Raw genomic sequence first — 8,678 nt, 5'->3', positions numbered from 1 at the left:
AGAAAAACAAGAAAAGACACAAATCAAGAAAAATTAAAGATCAAACAAAGAAAATCGTCAAGAACAACTTGAAGATCACAGAAGAACACAATGCATGAATTTTCGAAAATCTAAGAAAAATTAAAAACATGCAGTTGACACCAAACTTAAAATTTGACACTAGACTCAAACAAGAAAAACAAATTTTTTTTGGTTTTATGATTTTATTAATTTTTTTAAAACTTTTTGAAAAGAAAATAAAGGTTGAAACAAGAAAGAAGGTTACCTAATCTAAGCAACAACATGAACCGTCAGTTGTCCAAACTCAAACAATCCCCGGCAACGGTGCCAAAAACCTGGTGCACGAAATTGCAATCACACTTTTGCAACTCCGCACAACTAACCAGCAAGTGCACTGGGTCATCCAAGTAATAAAACCTTACGCGAGTAAGGGTCGATCCCACAGAGATTGTTGGCTTGAAGCAAGCTATGGTCATCCTGTAAATCTTAGTTAGGTGGATTCAAATGGTTATGAGGTGTTGATAATTAAAAGATAAATAAAACATAAAATAAAATAAAGATACTTATGTAATTCATTGGTGGTGGGAATTTCAGATAAGCGTTTGGAGATGCTTTATTGCTTCTGAACCTCTGCTTTCCTATTGCCTTCATCCAATCATGCGTGCTCCCTTCCATGGCAAGCTGTATGTTGGTAGATCACCGTTGTCAATGGCTACCATCCGTCCTCCCAGTAAAAATGGTCCAGGTACGCTTTTCGCACGGCTAATCATCTGTCGGTTCTCACTTGTGTCAGAATAGGATCTCTCTATCCTTTTGCACACTGTCACTGCGCCCAACATTCGCGAGTTTGAAGATCGTCATAGTCATCCCATACCAGATCCTACTCGGAATACCACAGACAAGGTTTAGACTTTTCGGATCTCAGGAATGCTGCCAATTGGTTCTAACCTATACCACGAAGGTTATAATCTCACGAATTCGAATACTCTGTTGTCCGGAGAGGCGAGTCAAATCCGTGGATCAGAGACCCAAGAGACTATACTCCAGCTGTCATCCAATGGCTACGTTGAACATCATGTAGACTGCTTGTGGTTGTCAGGCATGCGGATCTTGGCTAAGCGAGTAACGAAGATAGTGGGTGATTGTCACGGGTCACCCCTTCATTCTGACTTAACTGAATTAAGTACAAGAGTATATCTTGGAGAAGAAGTAGGCATGAATTGAAAGAAATACAATAGTACTTGTATTAATTCATGAAGAACAGTAGAGCTCCATACCTTAATCTATGAGGTGTAGAAACTCCATCGTTGGAAAATACATAAGAGAAGAAGGTCCAGGCATGGCCGAACGGCCAGCCTACCTCAAAGTGATCAAAAGATCAAAAGATGATCAAAAGATCGAAAGATGATCCAAAGATATCAAATACAATAGTAAAAAGTGCTATTTATACTACTAGTTACTAGGGATTACAAAAAATAAGTAAATAAGTGCAGATAGTGCAGAAATCCACTTTCGGGGCCCACTTGGTGTGTGCTTGGGCTGAGCATTGAGCTTTACACGTGCATAGGCTTTTCTGGAGTTAAACACTAGCTTGGATGCCAGTTTGGGCGTTTAACTCTAGTTTTGGTGCCAGTTCTTGCATTTTACGCCAGAAAAGGGTCTCTGGTGGGCATTTTAACGCCTGTTTGGGCCGTCAACTCTCGGACAAAGTATGAACTATTATCCATTGCTGGAAAGCCCAAGATGTCTACTTTCCAACTCAATTGAGAGTGCAGAAATTGGGCTTCTGTAGCTCCAGAAAATCCACTTCGAGTGCAGGAGGGTCAGAATCCAACAACATCTGCAGTCCTTTCTCAACCTCTGAATCAAATTTTAGCTCAGGTCCTTCAATTTCAGCCAGAGAATACTTGAAATTATAGAAAAACACACAAACTCATAGTAAAGTCCAAAAATGTGATTTTTGCATAAAAACTAATAAAAGTATAATAAAAAGTAACTAAAACATACTAAAAACTAAGTAAAAACAATGCCAAAAAGCGTATAAATTATCCACTCGTCAGTTATAGGAAGAAACTTTTATATTTTGTTGAGAACTTTACAATTGAGAAATTACTAAGGCACATACGTATAGAAGAGGAAACTCAAAAACGTGATGCTGTGTATCTTTCTCAAAGTTCTAAAGTGAATCATATTGGTGACATCAACACTAATAAGAAGAAAAGAAAGTTCAATAATGATTCAAAGCAAGATAAGAAGAGACATAGAGAGTTTTATCATTGTCACAAGAAAGGATACTATATCAAAGAATATAGATTTCTGAAAAAGGAAGCACCAAAGACTAACTTAGTGGAAGAGAAGGATCTAATTGCTATGGTTGCAGAAAAAGTACAAAACATGCATATTGGCATGGTTACAGAAGTCAACATAGCAGCACAAGAAAAATAACTTGAGTGGTGGTTAGATTCAGGACATTATATCAAAGAATATAGACTTCTGAAAAAGGAAGTACCAAAGACTAACTTAGTGGAAGAAAAGGATCTAATTGCTATGGTTGTAGAAAAAGTACAAAACATGCATATTGGCATGGTTACAGAAGTCAACATAGCAACACAAGGAAAATCACTTGAGCGGTGGTTAGATTCAAGGGCTACTGTTCACGTTTTCAATGATCGCAACCAATTCAAAATATATGAAGAAGTGAACAATAGAGAGGTCTTGATGGGCAATAACAACTTAGCCAAAGTTTGTGGTCAAGGAATTGTGGAATTGAATTTTACATCTGAAAAGAAATTAAGTTTAATAAATGTACTTCATGTTCCAGATTTGAGAAAAAATTTAGCTTCTGTTAGTCTCTTGTGTAAGAAAGGATTCAAAGTTGTAATGGAATCCGAAAAAGTGATCTTGCTTAAGAATGTTGTATTCATAGGAAAAGAATATTGTACTGAAGACATGTTTAAACTTAGTATTAATAAAGTGAATGTTTTCTTGTATGTTGTTGATTCTTGTGATTTATGGCATAGTAGATTAGCACACTTAAATTAAAAATCAATTAAATATATGCAAAAGAATAACTATATTGATCTTAATAACAAGGATTTTAATAAGAAATGTGATATTTGCATACAATCCAAAATCACTAAGAAACCTTTTCCTAAAGTTGAAAGAAATACACATTTATTAGAATCGATTCATAGTGATATTTGTGAACTAAATGACAATATTACTAGAGGAAGAAAAATATATTTTATAACCTTTATTGATGATTGTTCTAGATTTACTTATGTGTATTTGCTTAGAAATAAGGATGAAGCTTTTGAAATGTTTAAGAAATATAAAATGGAAGTAGAAAATATGCATGATATAAAAATATAAGTTCTTCATAGTGATCGAAGTGGAGAATATTTTCTAATGAATTTGATAAATTTTGTGAATTATATGGTATTGTGCATGAATCTTCCACTCCATATACTTCACAACAAAATGGTTTGGCGGAAAGAAAAAATTGTACCTTAGTGGATATGGTCAATTCAATGTTACTAAATGCAAAATTGCCTTATAATTTATGGGGTGAAGCATTATTGACATCATGTCATATCCATAATAGGATACCATCAAGATATAGAAAGGTTTCTCCTTATGAAATTTGAAAGGAAGGAAACCTAATTTAAATGATCTTAAAGTGTGGGGGTGTTTAGCCTTTTATCAAGTTTCTAATCAAAAGAGAACCAAATTGGGGCCCAGAGCCATAGAAGGCACTTTTATAGGATATGCTCAAAATTCTAAAGCATATAGAATATTAGACTTAGTGTCTAATGTAGTTATTGAATCAAGAGAGGTAGAATTTATTGAAAATAGATTTATTAATGATTTAACTTCTAATTCAGAATATCCCCAAAATGATACTAATATTTCACAAGAAATAAATAATCAAAACAATAAACGTCCAAGCAACAAAGAGTTGATTGAACCAAGAAAGAACTTGAGAGTAAGAAAATGAAAGGACTTGGGTCCAGATTTTATTTCTTCTCAGGCTATCACCTTTTTGGTAGAAGGAACTAGGAATTGTGTAACAAACAAGATTCCTATTGTGATGAACATAGAGGGTGATCCTCAAATGTTCAAAGAGGCTGTGGCTTCAAGGGATTCTGCTTTTTGGAAAAAAGCAATAAATGATGAAATGGACTCAATATTATCTAACAATACTTGGGTATTGGTTGATTTACCTCCAGGATCAAAGCTTATAGGATGTAAGTGGGTATTTAGAAGAAAGTATAACACTGATGATTCATTACAAACCTTTAAAGCAAGGTCAGTGGCCAAGGGGTTTAGACAACAAGAAGGTCTAGACTATTTCAATACCTACGCACCTGTGGCAAGAATGACTTCAATTAGGACTCTTATAGCATTAGCATCCATTCATAAGCTTCATATACATCAAATGGATGTTGAAACAGCTTTTCTAAATGGAGATCTTAATGAAGAAATTTATATGGAGCAACCGGAAGGCTATGTGCTACCCGGAAATGAAAAAAAAGTTTGCAAATTAATTAAGTCTTTGTATGGGCTAAAACAAGCGCCTAAATAATGGCATGAGAAGTTTGATTCAGTGGTGTTATCAAATGACTTCTCATATAATAGTGGGGATAAATGTATTTATTCAAAATTTACTAAAGATTATGGAGTAATCATTTGTTTATATGTGGATGATATGTTAATCATCAGAGCAAATTTAGAAGGAATTCGTATAACGAAGGAGTATCTAACTTCTAAATTCAAGATGAAGTATTTGAATGACGTTGATACAATATTAGGCATAAAGGTGCATAAGAATGAATTTGGCTTTACTTTAAGTCAATCTCATTATATCAAAAATGTATTGGAAAAGTTTGGTCATCTCACAATTAAAGAATCCAATCTTAAATTAGAAGGAAACATAGAAAGACCTATAGCACAATTAGAATATGCTAGTGCTATAGGAAGTTTAATGTATGCAATGCATTGTACTAGACCTGATATAGCATTTGCTATGTGCAAATTATCAAGGTTTACAGGAAATCTTAGCAATCAACATTGGAAAGCTATAACAAGAGTTATTGGTTATCTCAAGAAAACCATAAACTTGGGATTACATTATAGTGATTATCCCACAGTTTTAGAAGGTTATTCCGACGCAAGTTGGATTACAAATCTTAGTGCTAACAAATCCACTTTAGGATGGATTTTCACCATAGGTGGTGGAGCAATAAGTTGGGCCTTGATGATGGCCTAGAGCGGGCTAGGAATTTTTTCTCAAACTAAGATTGGCGTTGCAAGTATAGTCCCAACCCGACAATCGACCATCAATCAAATTTTAATTCAAAGATGTCACAATTCAAAGCAAATATAAACCTGGAGTTTTAAGTCCCGGGTCGTCTTCCCTAGGAGTTACAATGAAATGCTCTATTATTGGCTATGGGGGATTTGGGGGTTTTGATTGCAAGAGGCAAGAAATTAAAATGGTAAGTAATTAAATGGAAAGTATGTAAAAGCAATAAAAATGGAAATTAAATGGCGAAAAAGGGCTCTTGGCAGGAATTGGGAAATTAAAGATTCCTATCCGAGTTATGGACCACAAACATGGTAATTGTGTAGAATTAATCCCAATTAGTCAATCCTAACATCGAGGACTAGTCAAAAGGGCATAATTGATCTCAATCTACAAGTCCTAGCCAACTCTATTAATGTAAGCCTTAGTGTTAGTGGAAACCAAATCAACTAACAATCCTCACACAATGTAGAATGGACATCCATCACTCAAGTTCACCTAATTACCCAATTTCCCAACCAAGAGTGTGAAAAGCTAGGCAAAAATCCAACCAAGCATTTTATCAAACACTTGGAAGGTATAAAAAGAATGCATGGTAAAATAACAAGAAATAATAAATTCTACAACTACCAATTGCAAGAAAACAATAATAACAACTAAATTAAGCAATAAGAAACATAAAACATGAATTGCATTAATTAAAATTAAAAGTAACAAAGTGTCATAAACATAAAAGAACAAAATAAAAGAAATAACAAGTAGAATTAAAGAACAAGGGTGTAAGAACAATAAGTGGCAAGGAAAACTAAATTAAAACAAGAGTTAAATCTAAATCTAAGAAAGATATAAGCTAATCTACCCTAATTCTAGAGAGAATGGAGAGCTTTTCACTCTAGAATATGACCTAAAGCATGTTTTTAATCTACCCTAATTGCTCCCCCCTTGACATGGAATGATGCCCCTTTGATATAACACTCAATCAGCTTTAGAAAGTCCAAAACTGGGCTCTAGAGGCCCAGAAATCGCCCCCAATATTTTCCTTTAAGTGAGTCGCGTGCACTGATTCGTGCGTACGTACACGTGCTAAATTTTCCTCTTGTGCGTACGCACAGGATGTTGTGCGTACGCACACATGACTGTGTGTTCCTCCTTTGATTTCTTCATGTTTTCTCTCTATTGCATGCTTCTCCTCCATTTTCATCAAGCCATTCCAACCTATTATACCTAAAATCACTCATAAAAAATATCAAGGCATCGAATGGAATGAAAGTGGAATAAAATTAGTTAAATTAAGCACAAAATAACATGTTTTCACAATTAAGCTCGACTTAGGGAGAGAACACAAAAGTATGCTAATTGAATAAATAAATGTGATTTTGTGATGAAATCCATCCAAATCATTCTAAAATTTATCATCAAATATGGATTCATCAGGCCTCAAAGAAATAAACATGTATTACACATTCTACTATGGAGGCTGAGTTTGTAGCTTTATCAGCCGCAGGTAAAGAAGCGGAATGGTTAAGAAATTTGTTATATGATATAAAGCTGTGGCCACAGCAGATGACAGCCATTTTAATCTTCTGTGATAGTGAATCAACCATGTCTCGAGCATATAAAAAGGTTTATAATAGAAAGTCTAGACATATATGTTTGAGTCATGAGTTTGTGAGGCAACAAATAGATGATGGTGTAATTACCATCACTTATGTAAGATCCCAAGAAAATTTAGCAGACCCTTTGACTAAAGGTTTGTCAAGGGATAAAATCAAAGAGACTACTACTAAAATGGGATTAAAACCTATTATTACTAAATAATGGGAACCCAACTTTATTCTAGTAGACCACTAGTTTCAAGGTTTAATGGGTAATAACAAGTTATTTAGCAATTGTGGCACTAAGGTATAGGATTTAGTGCTATTTACAATAAATTAGGAGGGTGAGTTAAAAATCTTAATGGAATGATAATATTATTTATCAAAAAATTCCACCTATATGAATATAAGAGTAGTGCCGCTCTAATCGAGAATTTTAGAGGTTTTATTCTCGTAAAATATTCATGAAACCAGGATGAGCACAAGGCCATATAAGTGCTTAAAATTATAAACTCTTGAACTTCGAGGGTATAAATAATGTGTGTGAGTTTTGGTACTACCATATGGAGTATAGGTTTAATCGATTAGACACTTATTACTTTGTTAGAACTTTAAAATTTACACTAAAAGAATGTTTAATCTTAGTGACACATTCTTTATGCATATACTTGTATGACATTTAAATTTTGTAAATAGCGGGGGATTGAAGGGTATTTACAAATTTGATTAATTAATATTATTAATATTATTGATATTATTATTAATATTATTATTAATATTAATAAACGGTTACTAACCGTTTAGTACCATTTCATTGAACGGACACAATCTTTTAAGAATTGTGTATGTTCAAAACATTATGTCTATTGACTAAAGGGACACAACTCTTTAAAGAATTGTGTATGTTCAAAATATTATATCTATTGGCAATAAAAAGACAACCATTTGTGTACGTAACTAATCATAATTGCTATGTGCAATATGTTTAAATAAGTTCTTGTCCACTATTTTAAAATATATAAGTACTGAGTGTACAATTTACTCAACTATTAAGATATTTTCTTTGTTCAAGAGAGTTGAGAATTTCTTACTATTACTAATTAAGAAATTCTTAGGTTTCATTGTATCCTAGGAGAGTATTGTCATCAACCCTGTAGCAACTAAGTGTGGGGACAAATATCTCTAAAGAAAGCGATCTAATCGTGCCTTGAAACCAAAACACAATAAAAGACTTTGTCATCTTCTGATACTAATATACCCAACAGTCGTTGTAGATGTAGCGAAGGAGATGGCCGCAAGAGTTGCAGATCATCTTGGTCTTATTTCGTTGGATGCCCCAGATCCTGATTAATTTTTTATACATTAACATCCTTGGACATTCCCTGTAGCATTTACAATTGTGACTTTTCTTTACAAACTATTTTGGAAAGAATAATAACATACAAAAGTATATTTTCAAAAACATCCGAATATGGTGCATTGTAAATGCTTTAACTATTAGTTTATTGTGTCATTAATTTATTTTTGATACTATTAGTATTAGGAAAATTATAATAAAAAAGCAAATCCTATACATATTCATTTACTGTACATAATCTGTGGTCTAATCCTACACTTAACAAGCAAGTAATATGACCAGGACTAAAACTAACAACACTTCAAACTAAACTAACAAAATCATCCTCCTGCACCTTCAAATTATAGTGTAGCTTAAAAGTTTCAACTATAAGAATATTAAAGGTTTTTTCCTATTATTATTTGAAAATTTATAGACTCAA

The sequence above is a fragment of the Arachis duranensis genome, chromosome 1, assembly GCF_000817695.3.
Source record: "Arachis duranensis cultivar V14167 chromosome 1, aradu.V14167.gnm2.J7QH, whole genome shotgun sequence".
Taxonomy (NCBI): Eukaryota; Viridiplantae; Streptophyta; class Magnoliopsida; order Fabales; family Fabaceae; genus Arachis; species Arachis duranensis.
Note: the sequence above shows the minus strand (reverse complement) of the source record.